We start from the raw sequence: 21,213 nt of genomic DNA on the forward strand, positions 1-21,213 counted from the left end.
TCTGCCTGCCGGATCACTGCCGTACGTGGGACGGTTCGGTAGCAGCCTGCAGATGATCATGAGTTTCCCCGGGGCTCTGCTAGGTTTCTTCCCACTATAATGCTGACCATCGTCGTATAGGTGAAATATCCTTGAGTACGGCGTAAAGCACTAATCAATGAAACAAATAAATAAATACGGATCACCGTAGCCTCCCACCTAAGTTTTGCTTAAACCTTCACTGTAACGAGGATTATTACTCAGGTGAAATACTAAGCATATGAAATCAGCATACATATATTTTGTACACAGTTAAACTTTGCTTGTAATTTTCTAAGAACGTAACTAATAAAGTTAGTTGATGTTGTTTACAACTTACATATCTAACATCTTGGTGTATCCAAGCACTGGTATTTTGTCAGAACCCGGTGAAGTATCAGTCTCAAAGTATCCATCATACAGATATTTTGTGCTCAGTTTATCTACGGTATCTCCGAAGAAGAACTCATGCTCAGCCAGAAATGTTTGTGAGAGAGGATCCTCAATCAGCTGATACTGATTGACTTGTCTCAAAGCGGAGTATACGGATATGTCTTTTTCCAAGTTTGATGAGAGATTCCCCACAGCTTTGAAAGCCTATATACAAGCAATGAATTAGATGAGAACAGCTTTGAAAGTATCAGTCGAAGGTTTCATACAGATATTCAGATCTGATTCCGACTCAAAAAGTTTTCATACAAAAACAACACTTTTAATGGATCTTGTGCCATTTTAATGAAGGCTTTCAAAGAGGAAAATTTACTGTTCCTTTATAATAATTATTTTGTACGGTCTGTCTGACATTATTAATGTATACAAATCTATACATATGTAAACATAAAATATATACTTGATTGTATGGTTATGGTTATTCTTCATTCAGACAATTCAATATATATATATATATATATGCTCTGTTCCCGTCGATTTCAAACCATTCGATCAAAACCGCGCGTTTGTTTTTGACATTAGAAATCAGTTGTGTGCTCCACGTTTCGCAGCACATATAGGCTATGCATGAAGCTTAACTCGTACCTTGTTCACGCTATCAGACGCTGCCTCTACCTTTGTGTCGCTTTAAGGTATAGAATCATTTTAGAATCAAGTACAAGCCATCCAGAATAATTCGCGTCAATCATCGGCAGGTTTAATTCATTATGCAGTTTGACAACAGCGTTGTTGTCGTTTGGGTCATGAATGAAACTAGCTCCCATATCAATTCCCAGACCTGAAAAAAACCCAGAAAAGTGCTACATCGGTAAGCTCCCTTTGGCACGCTTTGACACCACAATTCATGCTTCCGTATCGGATGATGTGGAAGTTTGGATCATACTCCTTACAGCTCCCCGGATAACGGATGTAATCCCATGCCATTTTGGATATAATTTCTTCTGCTCCTGCGGGTTTTTCGCTTTTTGTTGTTGTTTTTAGGGTAATATCATTTTGTATGACTGGCTTCAAAGTTTATTCTAGTTTTCAATTTTGTATTTTTTCCGGAAATGGAGGTGGATGCACAATAAGCAAAAGCAGCGAAAAAGTCCACTTTCGCCTTTTATCAGGGATTTGAGTTGTCTCAGGGGACGAGGATTATCAGGCCCGGAGCGTTCGGGTCTCGCAGATGTATATTCTGTATCTATATATAGATGTACAGTGTAGAATGTAAAAGACAGGTGGTACAGGTGACAGGGTTGAAATATTACATCTGACGACGTGCATGTAAATGAAGTGAGTTGAAACTATGGCAGAGTCAACAATGTAATTATTAGCAACATTGGTTTTAACCGGTAACATTTACCCTGTTGCTACGACTACAACTTAAGATCTTACTCTTCAGGGTTATCGCCCTTTTGTAGTTATATCGCCCTTAAGTTTCCATATACTTAAATCACATCTACTGGCCAACCAAATTGAAGATTGAGCCAATAAGGCCATGTAGTCAGCTCAGCCGGCGGGGCAGTGTCGTCATTTTTTGTCAGTTGGTAGCAGAGAAGTTTGGATGGCTATTGTGGTGCGATCAGTAGAACATCGGAGGGCAAGGAAGTATTAAAACCATCTATTTTAATCACCGCACGTAATGATGTTATATAGCTTGTTTACTAGCTTTGGGTGTCCTTTTTGCTAGTTAACTTGTGACCACAGAGCCAATGGTTGGTGGAGACATTGAAAATGTTGTTAATGATAAAACATTTGCTACCCATGGAAATCAGCTAGCACCTCAGTCGACGATGCCTCATGCACACATGCAAGAGGAAGACTGTTTCCATTCTGCATTTCTATTCCAAAAGTGTTTGTTTCAAAGAGAGGGATCAATGGATGCAGTGTTTATTGTAGTGTTTTGATTCCGAGCTCCGGTAAACATTTTATCAGTAACTGTAAGTAGCAGTTCAAGTCAATGTTTTGGTTATCCTGACCATTTATCCAGTCATGTTTATGTCTACTATTGGCCGAAAGAAAGACATCGTTGGTTTGGTTGTCTCGATGAGAAATAACCGCACTAAAAATTAGAATCTTACAAAATTACATTAAATGGGATGTACAATATAAATTACGAAACACTTATTATTTTATCATAATTAATTTCCACGGTGCAAACGATCTGTTTCCCGCAAAACATGTTTTAAATTTCTCTTCCTCTCATCTTTGTAGTCAGTATTAGACATGTTGACAACAACCTACATATGGTCTGCAGAAACATGCTCTAGTACTACAGCGTCGGCACTAACTTCTGATTAACGACGACACAGTACTTCTGCGCCCTTTGAAATCTTTTAAGTATATTTTGTATAGAATATTTTTCTCTTTCATTTCCAGTGTCTTACTATTACAGTGTTTGTGCGTGTTTTTGTGTAAATGATAAACTGTGACGTATATTTAAGTCCTCGGCCCAGTTTCACAAAGATGTCGCACATGTACGATAATCGCACATATAGTACAATGGTACGTTAATAGTGACGTACAAAATATCGTACGACAAATGTACGATAAAAAAATGTCGTACGCCGCTTTGTTAAACTGGAACCTGTTCTGTACTGAGATTGTGTGAATTTGCCTTGTAAATGTATAATGACTTACCTGTTGTTATTTGAAAACTTTCAGTATTTGTCCATATTCTTCCCCCGTAACGATTGGGTCTGGCTTCTAAGACGGTCACTTTGTACTGTCCAGCGTCGGTCAGTGCTCTGGCAGTAGCCAGTCCAGACGCCACTGCACCTATCACAATAATTTCCGGAGAACTCTGAACGCTGTAAGCGCCAATCGATGCTAGCAAGAAGAACGACAACATTTTCTTGTAGAAGAAGCGCACATTCTCTGGTTACTGGCTTTAGGATGCAAGGACTAGGAGGACATTTAAATATCTTTTCAATTTTTTTTCAGCGTTGTATAAATATTTCTTTTCAGTCTGTTTAGCCTTAATTATACTAGTACATCCTGTCCTGGGGCTCATTGTTTTGCTATTAAATAGGCTACATGCAATGCTCAGCTGAATTTCAAAGCGAAAAAAATGCAATTAAAAATGATTTTTTTCTCCAAGAAGTATCTATTGTCATATAAAAAGTGTGTTTCTTCGCTAAATTTATTTTATAAACGAAAATTTCCTTTGACTTCATGATTTGTTTACTGGCTGTAGCCTATGTAAGCGGCCAGTCCAGACGCCGCGGCACCTATCACTATAACTTCTGGAGCACTTTGAATGCTGTAAGCGTCAATCTATACCGCCACCACCACCAACAACAACAACATTTTGTTGTAGAATTTATCTACCCTCATGGATGTCTTTCGGCCTCATGAACTACGCATACATACCGTTTTGATGTTGTAAGGATAAGTTTCTTCAGTCAGTTTTGACGCTTGACTTGTTCCATTTCCGATTGACCTTATTTATATCTCTTGTCCGGGGGGGCAGTTCAAAATACAAAGCTTTTGAAAATTAAATACAGGTTATATAGAGAAAGCCACTGAGTCACGATCAACTCAAGTCTGATAACTTAATAAATGACATAGATATTCTTCGTAGCACGGGGGCCTCAATCTTTTTACCTTACTTATTAACTTGAATATTTATCAATCAGTGATGATTATCATTTACCGTTATGTCTCCGAAAATATTATTTCTATGTTTTGCAAATTTTAACTATAATTGTTTTCTTATCTGATTTTAAAGGCGTCTTTCCTTTTTTAGATGTTTTCATTCTTATGTCGATTTATTGTTCGTACTTGTCCATGACAATGGTAACACTGACTCCGCTCTATACTAAGTTGACAAAACTCTGTTTTGATCAGATACATTTCTATGTCAAGAGGCATGAAGGATCAATAGAAATTTTTTTTTTTAGATTTCAGGAGCCCCGAGGAAAACATTTGTACATTCATGATCATATCTAAACAAATATTATCATACAGGTTTAATGCTTTGTATAAATTAAATTATAAACATATATTAGTATTTCAGTAATTCATTTAAGATTTTTCAGCATGCTTAACCTGAGACGAATGACGCATGCATTGTGTGTATATATACATGATAATGTACGTTGACAGCACAAAACGGCAATGTCACGTGTTCTCATTGGTCAATGTTGGTCGTTAACCTATTATCGAGTTATATAACCTATCATTGATATGTACCTGGTGTTCTTATTATTCCTTGTATAAATTTGCCTTTTTGTTTATGAATAATGTCATACAGGATGCACTTTGAAGAAATAATTTGGGTCGAATTTGTATGAAATCATATTAAAATGCGATATCACATGGAATAAAGCTGGAGTCTATTTTAAAACATTTAATTGTCAAATATACTGGAAATGGGAAAGGTTTTAAACATATATTCCCTTAATGCTTAAACGCCTATATCACTTAAAGCTCAACAATAGCGCTATAAGAATCGAGTGGTTTAAAGTTTGTTATTCCGTTTAAATATTAAGGTTTTGGGGGGACAAAATTATTATCCTTATATATGTATTTAAAATGGGTAAGAATGCCCATGTAGAGTGCTGAAAACGAATTTATTGTTTTATTTATTTGATTCTTATTTTATGCGCCGTACTCAGTTATATTTCACATATGCGACGGCCAGCATTATTGGTAGGGGGAAACCGGGCAGAGCCCGGGGAAACCCATGAACTTACGGCCGCATACGGCCGGAGAGGAAGTCGGCTGAAAACTAATTTCAAAAATACACAATGGTTTGTATGACTGTTAATAATCTAAGGTAGCTGAAAACCGGTATGTCTGTCGGAAAGACGGCGCTTGGTTATAAGAGTGAAATAAACTGGGTGAAAGAAACTGGGTTACAGCACCAGGACAGTGATCTGCTTCTCCAAAACAAGTGACCTAATTCATGAGAAAGAAGTGGTCTTTTTAACACAAAACAGGTTTATCACAAAATCTTCTTACTTATTATAAGTCCTGTTTCATTCAGGGTATAAATAGCATCAAAATTGAACCTTCATGCATGACTTATTTACTGCTCTGTTTTCACTAAAACTTGACCGGACAGATCGCCTGCTGCTGCTATAAATCCGCTCAGATTTTACAGGTATAGGTGGTTACAGACCACGTGAACGGACATTATCAGGTCTTGTACTTTCCATATCTCAAATTCCAGTGTGACCTTCTGACCATGTAGTTCAAAGTTTCGTCACGCAAACTAAACTTTCTATGATTGTGTCTAAGGGTCCACATATTCATCGTGTCGAATGTAGATCGTTGTGTGGGATGTATGAACAGTTGAAATCAAAGCGCAACTGAGATACATACTTTGTTGTCGACAGGTGATATTCTAGCATGGTACACGACTTGAATACTGATTTCACTCAGTCGCCCAGAACATACCTTGCGCCTTTCCAACTTTATTGAAAACTGTTGACGAACTCTTTTCTTTTTTTTCCTTTGCATGATTCCGCCATATTGTCGTGCATTATATACTTTCTTAGTTATTTGGTGGTTTGTGTTAACCGTTGCCTTGTGAACTGGCGTTGCCATTATTGACCTGGAACGTCCGGCTCGGTTAACAGTTGGTATACGAATGTCTGTTTTGACCCATAGATTCTAATTTTACCCGCATGTACTTGGACCTTTTGTACAATCTTACTTCATGTATCCTTTTGTGCCATTTTCACTGCATGTGTATCGATCTCCTTTTGGAATGAAATCGGCAGTAATTTCATTCAACCAACCAAGCCATCGTGTAATCAATACATATGAAGCCACCTGTGTCTTGGATAATCGCGTAGTTCTCAGTCAAGTCTGTCCTGAAGAGCCACCTGGTTTCTTGAACAAAATTTGTCTGTGACAAAATTTCTATCTGATGCGGTTTTTCATTTTTAGTTTTCAGACCTGATCAGAATTTCATCAAGAATTGTCGATAAGACTGTTACATTCCTTCTTATATTCTCAACTTCTGTTCGAATTGCACTATATTCGCATCACTAGAAGGCTCCCAACTGCGTTACTCAAATTTGTGGAATGCTGCCACATGCTCAGCTCTAAACTTCCTGTTTTCACAGAGACAAATAACCATAAATAGAAATGAAGTGTCCAATAATTTAATTTAATTTTATATTGTGTGTTAAATTGTGGGCAAGATCATGCAAGTTATATCTGGCTAAAAACGTCTTATAAGTCACAACTTAGCCATGCAGTGCGAGTCCCTACTGGCTTGTACGAATGACCACTGAGACTGGTTAATTGGATATAAATTTAAACAATTTCTTACCCTACTGGGTTGTCTCCCCTCCGTCTGGCTATGTCTAACATACGATGACAATGGACAATGCATAAGCCTACTGGTGATTATGATGGGTAAAGTATGGTGACACCTGAAGAAATCATTACAAACAAAAAAGTTACAAGTTTTAAGGAAGTCTGCTTGTTTTTATTGCAATCACAATCCAATCTAATCATAAGAAAAGGTTATATTAATGCAGAGACCGTTAAGTCAGTTTAGTTGTGTGAATATTCCATTAAGTAGTATCGTATTTGAACACATACTTAGATATGAGACATTTTGGTGTGAGACAGCAGCTTAAAAGAAAGACTTAATTGACGGAGGATACTGCATGGTAACATACAGCCTTAGATAACAAGTTTAAGATTAGTTCGGACCTTGACTTTACCTGAGAAACTTACAGATTATCGCAAATGCCTTAATACAAAGGCTTTAGCAAGGACGTGACATGCACACTTGTGGATTTTGCTATTTGCTATTTAGACTGCGGGGTTTTGTCACAGGTATCCCGGCCAGTGAAGGTCGGTAGTTTTCTCCATCCATCAACATGGCCGCCGTCATATCATTGAAAATTCTTGAGCACGGCGTTAACTGCCACTCAAATCAAATCAAATGAAATCGTATGGTGGAATTAACGCTATTAGGTCTGCGTGGTGTTCTAAAATGTCTTGCAGACTAGCTCTGAGATCAGTTGGCCATGTTCCCAGCTTAACTTTCACGTTAACCGCTCGGAATGGTTATATTCACTAACCTGGAACTCGTTCCTGTCGCTTGCACTGCCCAGTATGTGCCAAAGCTGTGCGCAACGAAAAAGGTTTCCCGTGAATTCATATCACCTCACTATGCAGGAATGATGAGGACCATAACGTCACAACTAACACAAATTGTCCGACGTATCCACTCGGACAGCATCCGAATTTCGCAAACCGCCATTTTCGAATCATGCATAAAACGTTGTTAGAGTGGATCTTCTCATGAAGAATTAGGATCATCCTTTTTCACAGTAGCTACTTGTGGATCTTCCCGTGAAGAATTAGGATCACCCTTTTTCACAGTAGCTACTTGTGGATCTTCCCGTGAAGAATTAGGATCATCCTTTTTCACAGTAGCTACTTGTGGATCTTCTCATGAAGAATTAGGATCATCCTTTTTCACAGTAGCTACTTGTGGATCTTCCCGTGAAGAATTAGGATCATCCTTTTTCACAGTAGCTACTTGTGGATCTTCTCATGAAGAATTAGGATCATCCTTTTTCACAGTAGCTACTTGTGGATCTTCTCATGAAGAATTAGGATCATCCTTTTTCACAGTAGCTACTTGTGGATCTTCCCGTGAAGAATTAGGATCATCCTTTTTCACAGTATCTACTTGTGGATCTTCCCGTGAAGAATTAGGATCATCCTTTTTCACAGTAGCTACTTGTGGATCTTCTCATGAAGAATTAGGATCATCCTTTTTCACAGTAGCTACTTGTGGATCTTCCCATGAAGAATTAGGATCATCCTTTTCACAGTATCTACTTGTGGATCTTCTCGTGAAGAATTAGGATCATTCTTTTTCACAGTAGCTACTTGTGGATCTTCTCATGAAGAATTAGGATCATTCTTTTTCACAGTAGCTACTTGTGGATCTTCTCATGAAGAATTAGGATCATCCTTTTTCACAGTAGCTACTTGTGGATCTTCTCATGAAGAATTAGGATCATTCTTTTTCACAGTAGCTACTTATAGTTCCTTCTGTTCATTATTAAAAATATAAATCAATTTTAAAATTTCCAAACAAGTTGTCGAGTACCCTATTTAATGGTGTAGTTTTGGGGTTTATTCCAAACGTTCCACGAGTTTGTCTTTTTCCGGTCGATGCCGACTGCGACCGACTACCATCGAAAAATAGTGGTTAACGAAGTTTGGTTTGCTGACGACATGACAGGTATATTTGCTTAAAATGTAACATTATGGTTTCATTATGTATGTATAACTAGGTGGTTTGATGTCAGAATTACTTCAGCTTACAAGGGAACATGTTTTTGTAGCGCACAGTTTTTACTTGTTGAGGACACTCGAAAAGACCGACTTCCAGGTTACTGAATGAAAGAGTACAAATTTGGATTGATGAAATCTAAAGGCTGGTAAGAATGAATCAAATCTCAGATCTAATGTGCAAAGGTAAAATATACAATATGTCTCAGTATTTTTCCTTCTGTCCTTTTTGTGAGACCATTTACTTATTGCTTTCGCGGGATTGTGACAACGTTATTGGCATTTGGATACCACAAATCTTTGCAACACTTGAACACTGTTACCCTGCATGAGGATTTCATTTGTTACTGGACGATTTGTGTCGTAATCCATTTCCTCCAGAACAAGCCGTTTCATAGACACCCTGATCCCACGGCGTTATGTCACTGTATTGACCAGGGAACACAGAATACCACGGTTTAGAGGATGTTGCTAACTGGACGCTCCCTGCCCTCGTCCTGTACCCCATCTCCGTGCGTTTGCGGTTAGATACACTGGGCTTGTGCACTCCCATATGCTGGGATCAAGTTACGTGAAGCGCTGTCCCTGTTGTCAAATCATCTAACAAAGAGAAAATATATTCTCCATCAAGAGAGAGTTAGTCACGAGACCTTAAGTATGGTAATTGACAGAGTTGGCCGAGGTGCTGATAATAGCGGCTTAGATTTCCACTCAGCATTCTTTCCCAGGGGATAGGGTTACGATCACACGCGCAGACTGGCTCTAACACGCACAGCATCTCCCTCCTTTTTCGACGTCGACATGGAAAAAGGATTCCAAGATAGTCTCTATGCGTTAAACATGTCACTAGAATAAGCAGAGGTATTGCGAGGTATGTATCACAACTGAGGGGAGGGACATGTATATATCCTCACGGGAGAGGTGTATATCAAACCGAAGGGGGTGGGGGTGGGGAGGAGGAGTATGTATATCAAATTTTAAACTTTTAACCCTAGCGACCCGGTTTGTTTGGCGTTAGAATTTTCATAAAAAACATGTATATATAGTATGCACGCAGTTCATCACGGATGACAACAAATACTTGTATTACATCGCATTTTACTATAAAGGAAACATGCTTGTAACAGTGCTCAGCATCCTGCACGCATTATACAGAGTAGATCAATCCATGCTTAATCATATATTACACATGGGGAATATATATGATACCCAGTTTATCACATATTACAATGAGTACATCCATTATGTACACAGTTTTGTCACACATATTATAAGGAATACAAAATATTATGCACTTTATTACATATTACCATAATGATTACGCTCATTATCTTTCAAGTGTAACACATGTTTTAAGCAACACACGCATTATTTACCCAGTTTGCCACATATTTTATCGAATACCGGCACACGCTTTAACAGTTTTTAAGAAGCTTTTTTTTAGGTATTACCTCACCTAGCTATAATATATCATGGAAGTTCTGATGCATTAAGGCTATACCTCGTACCTATCTCGTACTGAAGCCATACCTTCACACGCCATGGAAGTTCCGATGAATATATGGCATTAGCTGTATCTTGTTTTGATCTGAAAAATCCACTTTGCCGGAACTTTGCATGAACACTAGACAATTAGGTCATATAGCCCACTTTGGGTTCTAGATAATAAATAGGCGTGGCATCGATTCCACAAAGCAACTTTTGAGTCAAACTGAACATTTTCACGATAATTGTTGTTTGGCTTCTTGGGCTCAAACTATATGTGTTTCCAGTTTTATGTCACAGGGCCCAAAGATAGCTGTTTATATCATATTTCCAAAGTATCTCTGTATAGGATCAGTTCCTCAACGTTATCATGAAGAGGAGAGAATGGTGTATTCTATTTCCTGATTTTATACGCAGTCACATGCGCAGGCATGACGCTGTCATTAACACGGGACAATAAGGATGTTGTTACGATTACAGACGTCTGTTAATGTGAATGCAGACCCAGAAATCACCATTCAAACTGTCTTAAACAACATTTGTTTGATAGGAAGAACACGCAAGATAAATAGTATAAACCTGTAGCAGCCAGAAAGATATGTAGCAAAACATGTGTTTTTTGTGAGTTTCAAGAATTACAAAGTAACGCTAACAAAGATGTAGCACCGAGAACAGACATCTAGCCTTCATGTTGTGGTATTACATTTATGTGATTTTCAAGAATTACACGCATGCAATGAAGTAGCGCCGAGAAAAGTTATGTAGTCTTCGTCATTGGTGTTGGCCATATAAATCATATTTCCTATGTATTTGCTTAGAATCTGTTAAAAGGACAAGAGAATTCCTGTTTCCTGGTTTTACTCCTTGACCTGCGCAAGGCCTGAAGTATATAGTCCTTACCATGAAGACCACGCGTGCTGACTAGTATAAACGTGTAGCAGCCAGAAGGCAAGTACAATCCGTGGTTGGTATATTGTCTAAAGCATTGTCAAGAGCTGTGATACAAATAATGATGTAGCTCCAGTCAAAAAACATAATATCTTCATGATCCAAACAAAGATTATCTTACAGGGCAAGGCAGTATAGCCCATCCACATTGACCTACGTAAAGAAGAATAATAATTTACTCGCTTTGATCCCGTGATTCAGCTCAGGGGTTTTTACCTTTTATAGCCTTAGTTACCACAAACAATAGCAACTTTTAGTGCTTCACATTCCGGGAATCTTTCCTCGCGGATACGTTCTTACTATTCTGTACGAAACTAGTCCAAAGTAGTTGTCAGGTTTCCGCATTTTAGTTAAAACACAGATAGTCCTCGGGAATGCGTTCTTACTGTTTTGTCTGAAACTGGTCCGAAGCCATTCTAGATGCTTGGTTTCCATATTTTATAACTACAAGTTACACAATAAATTTAATGTGTTTTTCCAAATTCCCTACGTTTTCAGGATGAAAATTATCTCGAGACATTTTGTGACTTACTTACATGTAATGGAATATATTAAACCACATCACTATTAAGCTCTGTTGTGGTGGAGAGGCGTTGATATGATATAAATGTGTGACTTTCCCGCTGAATACTAGTTACTTCCAACTTAACAAAACTAGCAGGATTAGCCTCTTTCTTTACACCTGGGAATCGAAGCCTCTTAACATGGGTGTCAAGAAACCAGGCTGTGTTAGGGACGCTCAGAAGTCCCCAGAATATCTTAAGGGGTCAGTGTCTTGCGTGTGAATATGTATAAGTTTCCCAGAACAACCGTGACGTGGCGGATATCAGGTGTGCTGGGCGCCGCTCCGCCCTGAACGCCATACCTGGACAGGTACCACAGTTTATACTGACTGCCTGCAGCGCCTCATCACCCAGCTGATCACCGTGACGCACCCAGCCAGAATTACATAACCTGGCAGCAGATAAGCGTCAGTGATACTTTCACACGTGCTTTTCCGGGCTCTGCGTTTGCATATTGTCTTACTCCGAGAATTAATTTTCAGGGAAATATTAATTCAGACCCGAACCTCTCGGTTTCGAGTCCGTGAACGGTCAAGTCCACTACTGATCTATCTGCTATTTAAGGCCCAGGTAGAAGACGGGTTGTCGGAGAAGACGTGGGTACATAGCAGCGTCCGGATCCAAGCCCTCGAACCCAGGTACCCCTTTCGGGGGCACCGTGGATGGCGTTCCCTGGTCCCGGCGCCTAGTCGAGGCCGTGCGCGCATTGCCATGTTGTCTTGTACACAACTCAACCTGCCATCATCCCAGAGAAGGTAAGCACTCCACTCTTTTCCTTCTGCTTGCTTTTCGCGCCTTTTTAACCCTGGACGTGATGGCGTTCAGCGTTTCAACAATTTCGAGAAAAAAATCACGTTAAACAGTAAACATTGGAATGAAAGCTATATCGCTGGCACATGTCAACTGTCACTGAGCCAGCAATAGAACGCTGGATGCTGTCACTGCCCTCATGGATTAACCGCGTTACTGCAAGTTTGGGTGTAAACTGTTTAGGTATGGGGTTCGAATCCTTGTGCAATTTTCCACCTAGAGTCATAACCGTCGTTATCTGTTAAAATGACTCGTATAACAATGCTGAAAATGGCAGTGTCAAGAATATTGACCATGTGCAACTGTAGAACTGTGGCGTTAAGACTTACGTGCAGGTTAAAGCAGGAAAACTCGCTGTCCATTGTCAGTGTTAATCCCACTAAGGGGTAGTATATATTGTGACAATTAAGCCACTTGAGGTTTTCATGTATACTTCACATTAAACCATGTTTTCTGTTATATTACTTGTACTATAATTTTCACACATAGATTTTTCGATATGCATACCGTGTAGAAAGGATTCGTCATATGACTATCATTGATTTGGATAGAGAAATCTTTTTTTCTCAGTCTCTTTCATATTTATATATTTTTTATATTTATTTATTTGTTTATGTTATTTTATTTATTTGGAAAGAAACTGTACATTTTTAAAGAATCCTGCTCTTTGAACTTAAATAGTTACAGTCTATGATCTGAAGTTGGTACTGTCTACTCATTTCGACTGTTCCCAGGCCTGCTGACTGATCTCCCAGCTGAGAGCCTGTATTTGCCTGTTCTAGATTAACCTATGCTTTATGCTTGGTTTATTGTTCACAGAGGCGTTCCTTTTTATATGCTGTACGGTTTAAAATGGGTACTTTAAAAATAAAGAGTCATATTTTATTACAAGTACAGATAGCTGACTAGAGGTGAATAGACATCAAACATTCAGCATATAGTAAGTTCGCGTCTATTCTGGTTGTGGTATACCTGTCAGGGTGACAAACTCCTCACACTGATCAAACTGAGGCTGGTCCTGTGTGGATTGACAATCACTTGACTGTCGGCCATCGAAACCCAAAAACCAGTCTTAGTAAAGGTGTACGACAAGCCGTTTCGGTATTTTTCCGTTATAATACATATGTGCAAAGGAATAATAAGTTTTGGTGTATTTGTACATAATTGCAATGCATTTATACATAGAAAGAAATCTTTTGTATAGAAGTAAAATAAATTTTTATTTCCACTTATGTGCAAAACCTTTCCACATAGGTACAATAATCGTTTAGTTTACATATGTTCTGGAAAAAACTGGACATATGCACAATTCTTTTGCAGACATGTATAATAATAAATAAATACAAAAACGGATTGCTATACAGGTGAACTAAACTCTTGCAATACGTCCCACTTTGGTAGTGCCAACCCTCATAGTTACGTTTACTTGTGGTAGATGTGTGCGGTATCAGATATACTCCACTTATTGTGTATAGCCTCATTTTACACATTTCAAATAGTCCGGTCGCCACGATACGGCTGAAATATTGCCGATGTGGCATTAAGCCATAATCATTCATTCAAATAGTCCGCAGTGTTTAAACATGTATCCACCCAGATCAGTTCAGACTGGAACTCGTGAATCAAAACCAACCAGATATATACTAGCGAAAGTCATACGGTACTCAACGTTAAAACTTACACTGCCATGCATCAGACACCTTCCCGTTGATGTGGGCGCTCACTGCTTAGATTGTACAGTTTATGTCCTCCTATCTAATACAGCGATGGGTATTCTGTCTTGGTGTCTAGGATCTCGGAGTTGCGTATGCGAAAGCAAGGTGCCCTCGTACCGCATACATACACGTTATTATAACCATGTCAGAAATGTGAAACCGTGAATAATGAATGTCCTCATTTTAGCGTTAATTAATATGGTCCTGATGGTATATGTTGATAACAGTGTCGTATTATTGTGGTGAAATTGAAAAAGTAAAGTTGAAATTGTCTTTGATATCAAATTACCTACACAATGCCTTTTGCCATCGTTTTTAAATTGTGTGCCGTCGGTTCAGTGAGTGCTGTATATAACAATCGACACTTTCCTATATCATAAAACACAGTCTGGTACAATTTACGACTTCCTCTTGAGTTCAGGTTTATGCCATGTTCTTTTTATGAGATTTTCCACAGTGCTAACACCGCTGTTAAGTAGTTTTTTTAGCGGATTTCTCCGTGAGGGAGTTAGCTTAAATCATTTGAACTCGCAAACAGTGTTCACTTGGGGATATTATTGTATATAGCTGAGGTTCCTTCCAATGGCTCACGGTTGATGCTGAGGAGGTTGTACGTGGGTATACAGTAACACTTTCAATCAGAATACGCTTATCTATACGGCTTGATCCTTCCTGATAAACAATAGAACATTAAAGAACATTAGAAACATTTTATGAACAATTATTCACCAAGTATTTTGCATTTTTAACAGTTTGTTTTTGAGATGGTAACTGAAACAGTTATCTTGCTGGAGCAAATTGTAACATGCTATAATTGTGGTTGCTGTGGCCAAGGTTTTATGAAACCAGAATTAGGTGTACTTTCCAGTATGAGACAAATTTTCCATCGTGAACATATTAAGGCAAATTGTTATAATACACAACAGAACAGCTTTTCTCTTGCTTGGATATAAAATTAACAAAGAGACCTCTGTTCCACATCGTCTTGGTTAATTTTCCGTTTGGCACGTGACAAGATGACACAATTTGATACTACTCTTTCCGTAATATTCTTGTATTATGGCAATATGTTATTGTTAAGCCATTCACATGTAAATGCTTTATTCGTTATTCACCAGAAAATTATTGTTGGTCCTTTAGGTTTGTGGCCTCGAGAACTTTAATGAAAACGACACTGTATATGAAGGTGGCTGTAAATAGGAAAACAGTAACTGACTCTCTAGCTTTAGTGGAGATGACATGTAATGGTTCACGAGGCTGGAGTGTGAAAAGTTATACAGGTGTTTGAGTTGCCCGTGGGTGATAGCCGGGGAAGTGTGGGGTCGGTGAAGGTCCGAATACACAGACACAAGGGCACGTTCTCTCAACAGGCCCGGCTAGCTCGACCTGACAGCTTACATATGCACATGACCGGTGAAGTCGCTTCGCAGGCACTTGCCATCTTCGCGCCTCCAACCCCTGCGTAAAAGCTGGAAACAACAGATATGCCCACCATAAAATTTCACACTTCTGGCTTCGAGGAAGGGAATGTTTTTCAAACCAAGCTTTTTTCTCTTGTTCAGAAAAAGACTTCTGCCTTTTTCACGACATTCCAACGCGAAACTGCCAGCATAAAAATAACGCTGAACAAAGTTTTAAAGCTTCTGTAATAAGTTTATTTAAGGTTATCTGATGTAGGGCGCAATGCTCTAGACAATTTTTGAATTTTTAGTGTAAAGGTGTTTTTTATGCATATAAAACCCAATAATACAGCAAAAAACACATAAAATTAAAATGTCACATACACGGATTTCCGCTGAAGACGTGAAACATATTTTCAATTAATATCCACATACGTGTAGATGTAAGGGGTATAAAGGAGTATATGTCTATGTGTTTGGATAGAAATCTCTTATATCATATGTTGTATAGCACACACCTATGTACACACACAGCAAACCCAGTGCTGGGACCATCCCTGCCTAGGTAAGCTGATACACACTGCTAATCAAGTTTGTAAGCGACACCGATTCTCATTTGCCCGTGAATTAGCATTAATTAGACGTGGGGCTAACCCGCTATAATTGGCTCCGAACAACACGAGGTTGAAGAAGTTAAAGTTAATGTATGTGTGTTCTAAAACTTAATTCAAGACGGCGTAAGATCGCGGGTGCGAATGTCTTATCCGTCGAGCTCTGATACGACAAATCTTACATCTGCACAGGTACGCATGACCACCAAACTCCTGTCTTAAGTCGTTAACTTTCTAGAATGCTTGTCACCGACTAAAGTTCGCCAGCAGTCGTGAGGAAATCGTAAAGTGTGGTTAGATTCTCCCGTTTTATATGTGAAGTTGTGACCAGAAATCTTTACATTCACTTTCACGGGACCCTTTTTGAATATTAATTAACCATGGTGGGTACAAGCAGTTTAATTTACATCTCGCCATCGGGTTTATATTTCAGTGTGTAGTCACGCCTTCTCTCCCGCCTCGAATAAGTCCCAGGGTAACAGGAACCACCTTTGTACCCTTGGCTAACCCGAATCCCCAATAAAGGACCGGGTGAAGAGAAGGGCACGGGTTTAGCTTGACAACAATTGAAGAGGACAACTGCAGCCTGGATGCGTTACAGTGTACCCTGGTCTGTACTATATTGTACAGTCCCGTCCCTTCATCAGCCTCGGACCCCCTCAACGTCATTGTACCCTCGGAACTGTATGATCCGGATCATACACTTTGCAAACAAGACAAAGGTAAGTCTATGCAACCAACCAGCTATAGTCATACAACTCAAACGCCGAGCAAAGAAAGTGTATTGGTACCTCTGAGGGGAATATGGTTTTGTCTTTTTCCGTTTGAAATTTCCCGTCTGATGAGAGACTTGGGCGCACTCGACTGAATGTCCATTATCTTGTACCTTTGCGGGAAATATGCATGGTTTTGGACACTCATGGACTCATGGTTTTCTTCCGTTGGACAACTAGATGTATTCTGATTGGACACCTAGAGGGATCACGTGTTCTAATCTCCCTGGATTTAATGCAACATTTTCTCACAAAAAGCTAACAGTATCTTCAAGTATGAAGGTGGAATTAATTATTGTTTTGGTGAATGAATTGTTCACGTTGTTTTCTATTTTGTTCAAATAATCCGACAGTTTATACCGTCATGTCTGTGTACAAGTGTCTATACATATAAACCTAATCGGTTTTACCCACGGTTACTCATGCCTTTGATGTATTCAGGTATGTGTTCAAGAGTAATATAAGTAAATTTGACAGGGAATTCCAGTGTACCTCTAGTAAATTATAGTGAACTTAAGTTTAAGTTGAAGTGAGCCCTACATACACCTGACTTCAGTCAGATCAGCAAGTCACTCAACATATGGGCCTACCATTGTCATTGAAATGTGAAGACATACAATGATAACTGCAATGGATCCTTGTCCAAACAACGGACGAGCTTTTGTGCTTGTCCGATTTTGTCTTCATATGATAAAGTCGGTAAATGTTTGTGTTTAATGCTGTACACTTACTCTAGCCTTCCTTTCCCCTCCTAACATTCTCCTTTCTTCTATTTTATACACTGCCTTGTCTTACGATTTCAACACCATCCCTTCATTGTGTATACCTACAATACGAGGAGACTGAGCGCTTCATTAACGAAGATATGGTGTAGTTTTATGCAATCTCACATGGCCTAGATATGCCACATGTTTATATCATGGCTGTTATGTGGTTGCACTGTAAATCACAGGCCCCGAAAGTAGAATTTTTAATACATTATGTATGAAGAAAGAAACTTAACACCGGCGTTGTCTGTCATGGAGAAGGGGTGGCTCGTAAACATGTTGGCTTTAGCCCTTCACTTGTCAGCCCGGAAATCACCCGGCTCAAACCGCTTTAGTTAAGTTTGAATTGCTAAACGATGCCTGTATGTGTTCCCTTGCTGGTAGAAGTTTTGTACCCTGGGAAATTGCGCATTGTTAAGTGACAAAATATATATTTATATTGAACTCGATCAATGGTAAACAGATCATCAGCTAGGCGTCTTTTCGGCATCATGTTTCATGGCAGACACGACGCGTTCACACGCGTGAGCCACTACAATGCACCTATTTTCCTGAAAGAACAATCTAATATTCTCACCATGAAATACTCAGTTACCAGAGGTGACCGTACCTATGTTGTTCGCACCTGTATGTTGTCTGCACCTATGGTGTCCACACTCTGTGCATCTTGTCTATACATATTCCCAAAATGAATCTTCGCATACAAATCTACCCACACAGACTGCAGATATAGGTGTATACGAGTCAATCTTTGGTAATCTAAAGTTCCCATGGAACACCCTATCCACGGAACAATCTGACTGTGAATCAGTTCATGTGATTTCACGGCTTCATACTCTCCGTCGAGCCCACAGTTCTTAATGAATAATTTGTCTCCTGCATAGCTCCGTCTTTGTACGGTTTCGCTAAAAATGCGAAAAAATGGATATATACGAAGTTTTTGACGACCATATATGTTATCCGATGAGTATCGCTCTGTGGATTCTTTACCTTCGATCACTGTTTTGTCTGCTTTCAGGAATTCTTGGATGGCTCTGCAGATAGTGCAAGTATACCCATGCAAGTACTTGTCCAGCAGTGAAAGACTTCAAACCAGAATGTTAACAACCCCATCAGAACCTAAGATACAAGGTTGTTTTCTGTATGAGGACAGCAACTGTGAAATTCTGACCTGACTTCACGATAAAGGGAGCATCCGTCGACAGTCAGTTATAAAGAACTGTCATGGAGTTGCTCTCTTTACCGAACGAGTCACAAAGCATCGTGTCACGTGACCCCAACGTCCTCGCGTCCATGCAGTTGGTGTATTGACGTCCAGGAGCACAAAGTTAGGGTACAGTTATTGGTAAGTATGTAAAGATTGCAAAATTAATTCTTAATTATTAAATGTTGTCCATAATACCCTGGGCTCTGTTCCACAATGTAGCTAACAATGTGGCTAAATTGATTGTACTCGATACTGCAACATATGTTTTTAATATATGCCCTCGTGGTAGCTACAATTCACTTCGCCTGTTGCTTTGTCGAACGGGACTATGTTGCCAAGTTTCTTGCTGCATGTTTTCGGCTATGTAACAGTCATTCGGTATCCACGCCATAAAGTTAATCGGAGACCATCGCGCATTTGTGTGTAAATTTTAACGTCATCTTGTTCTAGCAGAACAGAAAGAGTTCAGTGCAGAAGGGGAATAACTTTTCGAATTGGGAGCGCTAGTACAGGACATATCTTCCATGTACACATGGTTTGATTTTTACACAATTTATAGTCTTCTTTTATCCATCATACCTTTCATTTCTGTACGCAATATATTGTATGTATAGGTGACGAAACATCCAAATAAAACATGAAGAGATACAAAATATTCGTTGTTTTGTTTGTTGATAACATTATATATGTGCTACATGTATTATAAATATATGTATGTTGGAATTTGGAGGTGACAAAAAAGCAGCACATACCTGTATATGTTATGTAACACTCCCAAACTCCGTCATGCATGGCTTAATGAAGAGATTTGTCAGGTAACAGGTGAAGAGCAGTCCTTGGGTTTACACGGGGCACTCTTGCTCCCAACCCATAAATCTGACTGCCGTCAGATAATTTAAGACATTCAAATAAATAAATAAATTATAGCCATTTACTCGCAAGACAGTAAGTTTATCATATATGTGACGTGCCTGGAGTACAGAACTTTCCTTGTCATTCGGACATTTTATGGACAGCACCTAGACCAGTGATACCGGTGCTATAGTGGCCTGTATGCTGTGGGTGGGAAGTGGGTCATATCTGGTGACTTCCACAAAACGTGCCAGTAAGGTAGCGCAAAATGTAAGGAGGGTCGATTGGCTGTGCATACCTGGATTAATATCAACCGGAGGTTCTTACCATAGGCCCTAATGGTAAGAAGTAGACACAGGTAGGCCCCCTATGTACATCGTGCGGTCCAGTGTATGGCCATTTCTGCTGTATATGTAACCTAATGGAGTAGAACTTTGAACCATTTACACCGATATATGTGGATATGTTTTCATATTTATGTTTTGAGATTTGCTGAATAAAACCCATCACCGGTGGTATATGCTATTACATACGGCGTAATGTCAGACATTGGCCTGATTTGGAGATTACAGAAGCACTATAGTAATCATCATTTGTAGAGTATTTGATATGACAAGATTGGAAAGCGAAGCCGGACCCGGCATATGCTCACGTATATATACGTGAATACTGACCTGTACAACACCATGCATACTGAAGGCTTTTCACTTGTAAAATTGCGGCCTGTCTAATGAGTGGAGGAAACCGGGATGGGCAGGGTAAACCATCGACTTTTGGCAAGTTTAATACTGACGCGCTTTCAAAAGCGTGATGTTCAGGTATGCACATCATACTGATGGAGGACAAGTGATAACGACTGCTGGACTGTGCAAACGACTCATGGGCGTGGTCCACCGCTTATTGTCACAAATACCCTAGTGAGAGTGGCGGAATGTACAAACTCCCCATCCATGACAGGGTTTGAACCCACGTGCATCTCGTGTGTCATTGGGATTGGAAGGCAAGAACCCTCAAATAATTACATAAATAACTTTTACCATAACATTGATTCTATTATACACAAGACACTAAGTCATTAATTTTGTAATTGACCGTAATTGTCCAATAAACACCATAAACAATATGGAACATCCCCCTCACGTGTAACTGTGCTTCACGTGTATGCAAACTTTAAGCTTAAGACTTTTTGAGATCCCACTCCTAACAGTTAACTTAACATTGCTTTCACTGTTAGTCGACACCAACACCAACACCGACGCTCGGATTATGACATCAGCAGCATCTCATGGATTCTTTGACATCAAAATATACGACTTATTGCATGGCTTCAAGTCGGGGGGTTTGTGTACAGGTTA

The sequence above is a fragment of the Liolophura sinensis genome, chromosome 1 (genome assembly GCF_032854445.1).
Source record: "Liolophura sinensis isolate JHLJ2023 chromosome 1, CUHK_Ljap_v2, whole genome shotgun sequence".
Taxonomy (NCBI): Eukaryota; Metazoa; Mollusca; class Polyplacophora; order Chitonida; family Chitonidae; genus Liolophura; species Liolophura sinensis.